Source organism: Myodes glareolus, chromosome 14, assembly GCF_982192425.1.
Source record: "Myodes glareolus chromosome 14, mMyoGla1.1, whole genome shotgun sequence".
Lineage (NCBI taxonomy): Eukaryota > Metazoa > Chordata > Mammalia > Rodentia > Cricetidae > Myodes > Myodes glareolus.
Window position 1 is genome coordinate 53203683 of NC_142039.1, and position 12137 is coordinate 53215819.

Below are 12137 nucleotides of genomic sequence, written 5' to 3' on the forward strand. Positions count from 1 at the left end.
ATTTTGTGCTTCAGTCCCCATCACCCATGGCCAACCATAGCCTGGAGATGGAATGGAAAATTCCAGAAGCAAATAATTCACAAGTATTAAGTTGCCATTCTGAGTACAAGTTGCTCAGCGCTATGCCTCTAGGAAAGTGAATAATACCTTTGTTACTGGGTCCATGATGAAGGGAGAGGGAGAAAAGATAATTTACATGACTTTTATTACAGTATATTATTATAAATGCTTTACAATTACTGTTATTGCTATCTTATTATACCTAATTTGTAAATTAAACTTGATTATAATCTGAAAATAGAGAATAAAATACGTGTGTAGGGTTTAGAAATCTGTGTGACCTCAGGAGCCATTGTAGCATCTTCACTGAAAATCAGGGGGGCTTTAAGATACATTACGGTGGGTTGGGGATTCTGTCTTCTGAGGACATTAGTTCTCAGAAGTCTCCTAATATGGGGAAAAGGGTACAATACCAGGCAGCCAAAAAGATTGGTCTAGAACTCAGTAGGGCTTAGTGAGGTTGAAAGGGAACACAGGGCAGAATCCAGAATTGATGTAATGACTCTTGAAAGGGATGCAACATAGGAAGCCTAGATGCTGTGAATGGAAAATTAGAGAAAATGGTGCTTATGAGTCTAAAGGTGTCAAGGAGGAGACAGCAGATAAGTTTTTAAGAGTTCAGATATTTTCCATGGAGCAAAGAGGACTCTAAGCCTGGGAAAACATCAAAGTCTCTGGATTCAGAAGTCAAGATTGGCTGTTCTTGATTGACTGTTCTTGCATTCAAAACAGTCCCTGGGAAGTAGTGAGTGGGTTGTGAGGAAGGAGCTGTGGAAGACATATGCAAACCATCTCTAAGCATCACAGAGAAGACAAGCTGCCCAACTGGAAATGATTGTATCTGTGCTGTAAAATTATTCATGTGCTCTGTTTACGGCCCCTTAAGGAGAGTCCAAGTGTGGAGCACAGTTTAGCAATTGGCTTTATGCATTCTCCTGAATGCTCAATGTCTTCTGGCAAGGGCCTGTGAACTAAGGGGCAGTTGTTATCAATATTTGAAATCTCTGGTTAAGTAGAAAAGTTCTGTGCATTGGTTTCTGCAGTCATCTGCTGGAAGAGTGATCACAGAGTTACCTTCATTGTTGGAGACAGGTTTACAATGAGATACATGAAAGCAAAAGGGTGCATGAAATTCTTCAGGGTCTACAGAACCTGGTTCTTCTCGATTTTTATTGAGTCAGAAAATTCATTCGAATGTAATTGATGGGGCAATTAGCAGTGTTCTCTGGGATGGGGCAGAAGAGTCAAGGTCTTCTGAACTCATCTGTCCTTTAGATATTGATGCTTTAGCCATAGACAAAATGTTATGGGGTTCATAATTTACACAGACCGGAAACAATTTTCACTGTTCTGGAGGCTTGGCAAGTCAAGGATCTAGGTATTGGGAGGACTGCTGTTTGGGGAAAGGATTTGCCTGACTGAGTCTGAAGTTTGGTCAGAATATGTCAGAGTGTCCTAGGCCACTTGTGGCAGCTCCCACTTAGAGACCATGGCGTGACTTTATCGCTTCTACAGTCTTCTCTTTCCTGCATAAGAACTGAGACCGCAGTATCTCTAAGATGTTGTCCAAAGAGACACTCATCTAACATGCAGTATAGAACCCTGAAACCATGGATTGGCAGCTGGTATCCATTTCAAGAATGTCCGAGATAAGATGTGAGTAAATTCCATATTTTATGAAGTATTACGGGGGGATGAAATGGTGAGCATAATAGTTTGTTCCTAGTTGAGTTCTCTGTTGTTTGAGAACACTCCTATCAGAAACAACTTGGGGAGAAAAGGCTTATTTCATCTTACACTTCCAAGTCAGTCCGTAACTGAGGGAAGTCAGGGCAGGAGCTCAAACAGGAATCCAGAGGCAAGAACTCAGAGGTAGGAATCCAGATTCAGGAACCCAGAGGCAGGAATCCAGAGGTAGAACCCTAGAGGCAGGAACCCCAAGACAAGGAGCTCAAGCAGTAACCCAGAGGCAGAAACCCAGAGGAGGAACCCAGGGTTAGGAATCCAGAGGCAGAAACACAAAGGCAGGAACTCAGAGACAGAAGCTCAAACAGGAATCCAGAGGCAAGAACTCAGAGGCTGAAACCCAGAGGCAGGAACCCTGAGATAGGAGTTCAAGCAGGAACCTAGGGGTAGGAATCCAGAGGCAGGAACTCAGAGGCAGGAACTCAGAGGCAGGAACCTAGAAGTAGGAGTTCAAGCAGGAACCCAGGAGCAGGAATTCAGAGACAGGAACACAAAGGCAGGAGCTCAGGCAGGAACACAGAGGCAGAAACCCAGAGACAGGAAACCTGAGACAGAAACTCAAGCGAGAACCCAGAGGCAGGAACTAAAGCAGGGACAATAATGGTATACTGCATACTGGCTTCTTTCCATAGCTTTTTCAGCTTCCTTTCTTATATAACCCAAAGCTACCCACCCAGGGATGATACTGTCCAGTGTGCTGGACCACTCCCCACCAATCATTAATTAAGACAATGTCTCACAAATATTCCCGCAGGTCAGTCAGATGAGGGAAGTTCTTCAACTGCGAGTCTTTCTTCCCAGATGACTCTAGTTTCGTATCAAGTTGACAAAAACTAACTAGCATAATGGGAGAGACTGGGAGAGGCAAGGGCAAGGCTGGGAGAGGAGGGGGAGCAATGGCATGTCTGAGTAGAGGGTAACTCCAGAGCCTCTTTGTTAAAATTTTGAACAAATCCTGTCTTGCTAGCAATTACTCTTAATAGCATCCCAACTTCCAGCAGTAAGTGGTCGCTCTCTCTTTTATATTTTCTAAGCTCTAAATGCTACTTCTTACAGAACGTATTGATTTCCATTACAGCCATTACACCTCTAACACTTCAGGGGGGCAATTTATTAAACTGGAAAGCACAACATAAATATTAGTTATTTATATGTATAGTGCACAAGGATATTAAAATACAGCTCCAGTTTCTGAGATCCCACAGGTCTCAGCCAACTTCACATTTCAAGGAAAAATCTGCCACACAGCAAATGCTCATGCTCTCTCTAAATTAATGTGCGAAAACCCTAGGCCTAATGTGAAGGTAACATGAGGCTTTGTGAGGGCCTTCAGAGAAATGAAATTAAATGTATGTGTGTATGCATGTGTGTGTGTATGTATGTATGTATGTATGTATGTATGTATACACTGGCTAACTTGATCACTGTTGTATGTGATCAAGACTGTAGTGATAACTTCAAAGGGCAGGTCCTAGCTGGAGGAAGCTATGCCACTGGAGACTGACGTTTTAAGGGAATATTAAATAACCCCTTTGCTTCTCAGATTCCATGGAGCTGAACAACTCCATCCACATGTGCTCCTCACCATGTCGTGTCACTATAGGTCACCAAAGTCACCTGACATGGTCAGCTGACCATGGACCAAAGCTTCTGAAACCTTGAAACCTTCTCCCCTTTAAAATTAGCTCAGGTATTTTGTTATAGTAATATAGAGTTGACTGACAAGATCATGGAGGTTGGAAGTTACATGATGACAATCCGAAAGCTGGAAAGTCAGAGAATTTGGCAATAAGGCTCAGTCTAAGAATTTAGAGGCCTCGGAACAAGAGGTGGGGACAGTGGTGCAGCTTTTCATCAGAGGCCCAGCCCCTGGGAGTTTTAAGGGAGGTGTCGTGTTACTCAAGAACTTGGTTGCTGAAGTACTTGGGGTCTATGTGTGGGAAAGAATAAATACTGCTCTGAGAAAAGAAGGTCTAGCTTCAGGTACATAAAACAGAACTCACATTGGGGAAGGTCTTGTGCTCTTAATTTGCTGACCCATATATCATCAGTCTTAGCTGGAAACACCAAAGCTTTTTTTTTTTTACCAACTTTCTAAGTATTCCTTAATCAGTTAAATTTACCCACAAAAGCCAACCATAACTGTAGTATGAATTCTAATCGGTTTTAATAATAAAAATCTAGAGTCAGATATTAGGAGGTGAAAACTGAAAGATGAGAGAGGCAGAACTAGAGTTGTTACTTCCTCCGTACCCTCAGACCGAAAAGGACAAGATCCCATCTTCACGAACCCGCAGACAGAATGCTGAGCTTTGTCTCCTTCCGCCTTATATTCCTCTCTTCACGAGCCATATCTTTTCCTGTCTCCACCTCTCTAGAACTGGGATTAAAGGAATGCGATTCCAAAGTACTGAGTTGAAGGTGTGAGCCGTCACCTCCTGGCTCTGTTTTTCAGTCTGGATCGATCTCATGTAGCCCAGGGCAGTCTTGAACTCACAGAGATAAATTTGCTTCTTTCCTGAGTGCTGAAATTAAACTCTCTTCCCTGAGTGCTGGAATTAAAGGTGTGTGCAACCACTGCCTGGCCTCTATGGCTAATTAGTGTGGCTAACTCTGCACTCTGATCTTCAGGTAAGTTTTAATTGTTAGATCACAAACAAAACATCACCACACATATCAGGAAGTGATTAGGATTAGTTGAGGTTATAGAGTAGATTTCCAGAGAATGGGAAGAGTATTCTTGGAAGAGTCTCAAGAAGGCTTGCTTCCCATCTCAGCAATGAGTGGACTCACCAAGAAGACAGCCATGTGCAAACAGGAAGTAGCTCATCACTAGACATTTAATCTGCGTGGACTTCATCTTGGATTCTAGAACTCTGAGAAATAATTTATTGCGTTTCAAATCATATAGCCCATGATATTTTGTTATAGTAGCATGAGTCAGGAGATTTATGTGAACAAATTTTGCTAACTATTCATCCATGACTCATTTTTGAGGATGGAACACTAGAAGCCAAGAATTTAAGGAAGGATGCTGGGAGTCAGCAAGTTCCTTTGGAGAAAATTGGAGGGTCATGACAGGAACCAAACAAAGCTTGGACATGTCTCTTGTGTAACTTAAAGTTTATTCATGTCTGTAGAAGGTGAAAAACTGCAGAGTTCCGGGCTCTGGAGTGAGGACAGGTGACTACTTTGCAGTGGTCACTCTGTGATGCTCAGCTAAAGGGAAATCTTGCTCCACCAACTCACAGTGATGTGTACCAGCTTGGAGGCACGTGTACAATCCTGCAGAAGGGAATTGCCTGTAGTGCCAAGAAGGGGACCCAAAGAGGGAGAGTACTAATAGGGACTGGGAGATGAACAAAACACTTCTAGGTAGTACCAGGCATATCCCTGGCAGAGGAGGCTAGAGTTTAAAAATATAGTTGTACCCATCATCCATATTCCAGTTAAGCAAAACCTCCCTTTGCTACTGGATTAATCATAGACACATTGGTGATGGAGAGAAGAACTTATCTGACAGAGAAGGAGAGGGTGATGATAACCTTCATTTCTTCCTGGCTTCTTTGGAGACAGATATAGCTAAGAAGTAAGGAGAGAACAGAATAAGGTGTTAGGTGATACTTGGATGTTTGTTTGAGAAAGTACTCAATTTATTGTAATTGCAAAAAAATTTTGCATCTCATGACAATATTTTCTACATGAATGTTGTGTATTCTGCTCAATTCACTCTGTTATTCTCTTTTGTCCCCTCCTACTGGTCCTGACTTTCTTTGAAATAGACATTCTCTCTTCTACCTCTATTCTAGTACATTGCAAATATTTAAATCTAGATGTTCATATGAGGGACAACATGATGCCGTATTTCTGAATTTGAGTTACTTCACTTCACACGATGATCTCCAGTCTCAGTTATTTTTTCCCAGAAAGTGATGTATTTTCCTTCTTTATGTTGGAATGTGGCACATTGTTTTTTATCCAGTTACTTATTGATGGGCTTCTAAGTATTTTGACTGTTGTGAATAGTGTAGCAATAGACACAGATGTGAAAGTGTCTGGGATACACATATTTAGCTCCTCAAGGTATCTACCTAGAAGTGATCTGGTTGGATTATGTGGTAGTTTTAGTTTTAGGAACTTCCATACTGGTTTCTATAATGGCTGAATAGTTTACATTCCCAACAACAGCATATAAAGGTTTATTTCCTAACACCTTTCCCAGTATTTGCCATTTTCTTGATGATAGGCATTCTGACTGGGATGAAATAGAGTCTTCATGAAGTCTTAACTTGCATTTCCCTGATGACTAAGGATTCAATTAGATATTTGAATTCCTGAAACAAGAATGTCCTTTTAAGATGGACTCAACCGTTTTCACATTGGAGAGAACTTGAGAAATATTGACTCTTGAGATTTAATCCATGAGTTAGGAAAATCCTAACTCATCGCTCACTCTATGGGAAAGAACCAAACTTCCAGCTGTACCCTTAAAGTCCCATCTGTTCTTCCTGAAGAACAGGTGCTATTGAAAAAGAACTCATAAGGGCAGGGACTTGTGAGATTTACACTTTCATTGCCATAATTCTAGAAGTGTGTTCCTTGGGTGGGAGAGTTCCTGGGATTTGTGGGAAAAGAGTTTCTCTAACATTTTTTTCATGAATAAGAATCAAGACAGACTGCCAGGTCCTATTGTCACAGTTTAAGAAGATGAAGCATTTTCCTATTACACTCCCTGGTGAAGGGGCTGGTAGCAGTGAGGGCTCACATTTTGAAATGATCAAATTAAAGAAATAAAGAAGGGAACCCACAAACTATCTGCACACCTCTCCCCCTTTCATTAATTTAATAACTATGGACTGGAGAGCTATCATATGCTTTGTGCAGATTGGGTCTAAGATTACTTCTCTGATATCAGCATGTGATAGGTGCTGGTTGGGCCTGGGATTCCTCACCTAATATAACTTGCACAAGGACACTGCAGCATCTTCAACAGGAGGAGGAATAAATGAATGAATTTGCAGCTCCTTTCTCCCCCACTCACAACGGTCTCATGCAAGGGTTTCAGTTTCCCTGTTTGGCCTAGTTCTGGTTGGAATGGAAGCCTTGCTTCATATTTAATAGAGGCTTCTGTTCGCCTTCCACACAATATATTGATTCTTATAATTGGACTTTTTGCTTTGTCCAAACTGCATTACCCACATTAACAGAGCTTAAAATGCCATTATAAAACCATATGGGCCTTAGTGGAAGAGAAAAAAAAAAAGGAAATGATCTTCTTCAAGCTCTATCTGTTCCAGTAAGGGGGCCTTCCACAAATGGGGAAGTCTGGTTGATTTGCGTTTCCATTTTTCCCTGGCTGCAATCCCCCAGTGCTTTACAGCCAGCTGGCCAGCTGCTTATTCATCTCTGCCCTACCGACCAGGGATGCTGGGATGTGGTCCCCCAGTGGCTCATCTTGCCAACCTTCCACCCTGATGTGAGTCTCTGCATATACATTCATGCACTGTTTTGTCTGCTCCAGTGATAAAGCCAAGGGGGCTACTCAATCCCGGGAAAATCCCCAGTTAAGTAGACCAAACAAATTTTTCATAACTTTCTTGTATTTATGGACTTGACTGACCAGGAATACATGGCCATTCTGATGCTCTAAGTTATGGTTTGCCATTTTCTTAGTATCAGAAGTATTTGGAGCAGATGTAATTATATTTGAGGGTATTTACTTTTACTACTTATAGGCATGCATGGTGAAGAGAGAGAGACATTCCCTATGGAGGCTGGCCTGGGGGCCGAATGCTGTCTGTCTGTTTGAATATCTTTTGCCGGGTCTGAACTCAGCACACATTTGTTGGGGATTCCCGTGGGCAATCATGCTACAGTATCATGATACATGGCAGGTAAGTCAGTAGATGAGGCTATAGCGATTTTTCTCTTGAAGTGCTTAAAAATATCATGATGGCTTATACCAATCTGGCTAGACTATGTTGCCAATATCTGTAGTCAACATATGACATTCTCAGCCCATGAATGTGACAATTAATATTGACAACTTAATATGATCAAGGAGGCAAACCTCTGGGCATGCTGTAAGGGATCATCTTGATTAGATTAGTCCCTGGCCTTGGTGTGATAGATCGATTACCTTGATCAGATTCACTAAAGTGGGATCACCTGCCAGAGGAACTTAAGCATTCTTGGATTTGAGTGTCTGAAGACGTTCTGGAACCACTGCCCAGTAGAGATCAAGGGATGCTGTTATAGACCCATCTTGCTGGTTTTGTTTATTTTCCAGGAGAACCCAGGCTAACATAGAGGTTGATAAAGTAGTAGTGAGCTTGCATCCTCAAATGATGTGGTGGTTTGGGTGAGTAATGTTCCTTATAGGCTCATGTGCTTGAACACTTGGTATCCAGTTGGTGGTACTGTTTGGGAAGAATACAGAACCTTTAGGAAGTAGAACCTTGCTGGAGGAAGTATGTCCCTGGTGGTAGGCTTTGGGGGTTTAGAAACTTACTCAATTCCTGTTTTCTTTCTTTGCTTCCTGTGTAAGCTTCCTGTGTAAGGATATGTGATCAACAAGCTTCTTGTTCCTGTCACCACGCTTTGAACTGTGATAGGCTCTATCTCTAGAACTGTAATCTAGAATAAACCTTTTCTTCCTTCAGTTGCTTTTGTTAAGATGTTTTATCACAGCAAAGGAAAATAATTAATACAGTGCTAGGGTTTCACAGTAATTCTGTTGAGGAGGGCCATGAAGTGTGGGTAGAAGATGCACTCAGGCAAGAGTTTTACATGAGCAGGTGTAGCATCTCCTCGGGGAATAGCAGAGTTCATTTGCTACTACAAATTACATGTGGTAGAAGTGAAGAAGCATGGTGAGAAAAAAAGACAGAACAGATGAAACAAACCAAGGCTAATGATGGCATTGTTACAGAGTAAGGGTTTCTCTTTCATTTTGTATGGAGAGAGAGGGCAGGTGGCCAGGGAAAAAATAGGAAGATGAGGAGGAGAAGGAAGTGAGGAGAGGAGAAGAGAGGAAGGGAGGTGTAACATGAGGGGCCGGCTTGTTGGGGTTTCTGTCCCGCCCAGTACCCCAACAAGCCAGCAAGTCCCAAGGAAAATCACACGGAGTCTACATTAGGTTATAAACTGATTGGCCCTTAGCTCTGGCTACTTATTAGTTCTTATAACATATATTACTCCATTATCCTTATCTATGTTAGCCACACAGCTCAGTACCTTTTTCAGCTGGGCAGGTTACATGCTGCCTCTTCGGTGGTCTGCGCAGGAGTGGCAGAGGAAGCTTCTGCTTCCCAGAATTCTCCTGTTCTCATTGCATCATCTCTACTTCCTGTCTGGTTTCCCCGCCTATACTGCCTGCCTGGCCAATCGGCGTTTTATTAAAGTATGATTGATAGAATACAGACAATTCTCCCACATCAGGGAGGAAAAGGGAGGAAAGGGAAAGAGAGGGGAGGGAAGGAGTGTAAGAGATATTGGAGAGACACCTCAACAGTCCAGAAAAAGATGAGGTTTCTTGTTGCTCAGAACTTGCCAGCCTTCTACCCACAGCATCCTCTGACAAGCGTCCTGGTACCTAGGCTCTGCAGAGCAGGTGTAAGGTGACTTACCAGAACAGTAAACTGGAACATTTGAAGTCAATTTGAATACAAGGCTAAACTAGTCTGCCATTAATAAGCTTTCTTTAGCCTGTGCTAGGCCTATTTTCCATCATACACCTATTTTGTCACCAGAACATGTGAATAGGTTCTGTTACATACAGGAGGGAATTACAGATGTAAATTGAATCAGGTTTGCTAATGAGTTCACCTTAAAGAAAAAAGACTTATGACCGGTTCTGGTTTTGTAGGTAGAAGGGTCACAAGTCAAAAAACGCAGGAAAAGTCAGGAAAACCTGCTTTCTGTGGACTTTTGAGGAACAAAGTCCTAACAACATCTTAATTTTAGCCCAGTGAAAACCATTCTAGATTCTAAATTCCGTGCAGTTTATTTGTCTTGTTTTACTTTTAATACTTATTTAGTTTATACCATTTTGGGGGAGAGAGACTCTCCATGTAGCTCAGACTAGCCTCAAATTCATACTCCTTGTGTCTCAGCTTTTCAGGTATGGGACTGTAGGTGTAAGCCTCCAGGCCTGGCTTTTTGTCCTCTTCTGGTTCTCTGTGTTGATAGTAGTTTGTTAGAATAGCCATGAGAAATCAGTGCATTGGCTTACATATTGAATAGTAGTATTCTTGGATTGGGTTGAATGAGATACATCAATTAAGTGAATTTCACTTATTTTTCTTTTGAGCTCATAAAAGAGTTCTACCATTTGAGATGTTTATTTGTTGATTTCTTTTTATTGAAAATAAGTTTTTTTTCCTACAACGGGTTCTAGTCACTGTTACCTCTCCTTCATCTTCTTCCAGATCTTCCCTGTCTTCTCACCCATACAACGCTACACCTTTTTTCTCTGTTTCCTTAGAAAACAATGAGTCAAATAAAGCAAACAAATAAACAAACAAAATAAGGAAAAAACATGAGAAACACACACACACACACTCCACAAAAACAAAATCAAAAACCATAATACACATACAAAAAATCAGTAGTGTAAGATATGCCCAAAGCAATGTGAGAAAAATACTATTGAGTTAATTTTGTGGTGGCCATCTGCTGTTGGGCACGGAATCTGCCTTTAAGTATGGTTTATATACCCGACAAGACTCCATTGGGAGAAATTATTGTATTTTTTAAACATCAATATTTCTAAGTACTATCAACATGGGAATAGCAATAATTTTTTGGGGGGAATTTGTGAACTAACTGAATAATATAGTTCATATTTTTCTGCCCCTCCTAGTTTGATGAAAATAAAGAGAGAAATTTTGTCTCGTGACTGACTGCCCCATGTTTGAATGGCTAGAACTCGCTTGAGTGATACCTTCCCAGTGTGCAGAAACTATGGAAGTGGTGTAATTAAATTGGCTGTTAGGATCTGAGAGACATGAACATGGATTAGCATGTCTACCCACCACTGAGTTTGCACCCGGCATTCATGACAGTTAATAATGAGGACCAGGACACCACAGGCTGTGGTGATAAAATTCTATTTAATAACTGTTGTCTTTTTGGTTTCAAATTTTATCTTTAGGACGACTGAGATTCTTACTTTTACTTTTCCAAATCTACTAAAATGAAAGTATAGTTGACTCTCTAAGAGGCAAGGAAAGGCTTCCTTTCTCAGTACATTTTCTCAGAAAGACAAGGGAATACGTATTTTTCGGAAAGCTGATGGGTATTCTGTTTTTTTTTTTTTTATTGTATTGAGTGTTAAGCCTAGAGCTCTGTGCATTATAGGCGAAGACTTTCCCACTGAGCTCTATGCCCACATCCATTTTGGTTTAGAGGTTTCTGTCTGGAAGTGACCATAAGCACTATCCCTGTTCTGAGGCTTTGTCAGGGGGCTTACAATGCATGTTTCACTGGTTATTTATTTGTTATGAAAGACAGCCCAGCACCCCAGTGTCTTTCCCGCAGATCACTTATATCCTGAGAGATGACCCTTGGAGCCCCTGTTTGACCTACGTCTTGTTGATTTCTATCAAGATATCTACATTCTAGGGAAACATGGCAAGGTGGGTGAGTTAACATGCCAGTCAGGTGAGAGACACAGAGGAGGCAACTCAATGAAACAGACCAAATGACAGTAACCTGTTTCACTCGAAGGTCCCCAAGAGATGCAGGAAGTGGGCTTGCAGGAAAAATGGGATATGGGAAACCATTCAGGGCGTGCATTCTTCCCCAGCAGATTATGGCCAGAAAGAGAACAAGAGACCTGTGATCCCAAACCTTTGTTGGGGCCAGCATGTTACTCATACCTTTTCTGAGAGTTCTAACAGGTGAATTCAGGGCACAGAGGTGTGGGTCCCATCAGCTCATGCTGAATCAGAGGTGGTCACTGAGCACATAGGGTGCTGGGGTCAGTGGAGGTGAACCAGGAAAGCCATATCCAATTTTTCCATGGAAAGGTGGTTTGTTAGTGGACAGCTGCTCCAAGAAGACATTGGCATCCGACACGTTGAGGAGCTAGAAGGAAGTGGAGGATGAAAAGCTGTGTCCATGGTGACTGAGACTTTTTGTTGCAGCAGCATGAATTTACAGCAGTTCACCACAATGGGGCAAACAGTCACTTCTGAAGGGGATCATGACAGGATAGAAGCTACCAGTCCTTGCTATATTAGGGTGTCCTTTATTATCCCCAAACACAATAGTGATCTTAGAAGAAAAATGGAGACAATTTCATACATGGAGTGAAAGCATGCAAACTC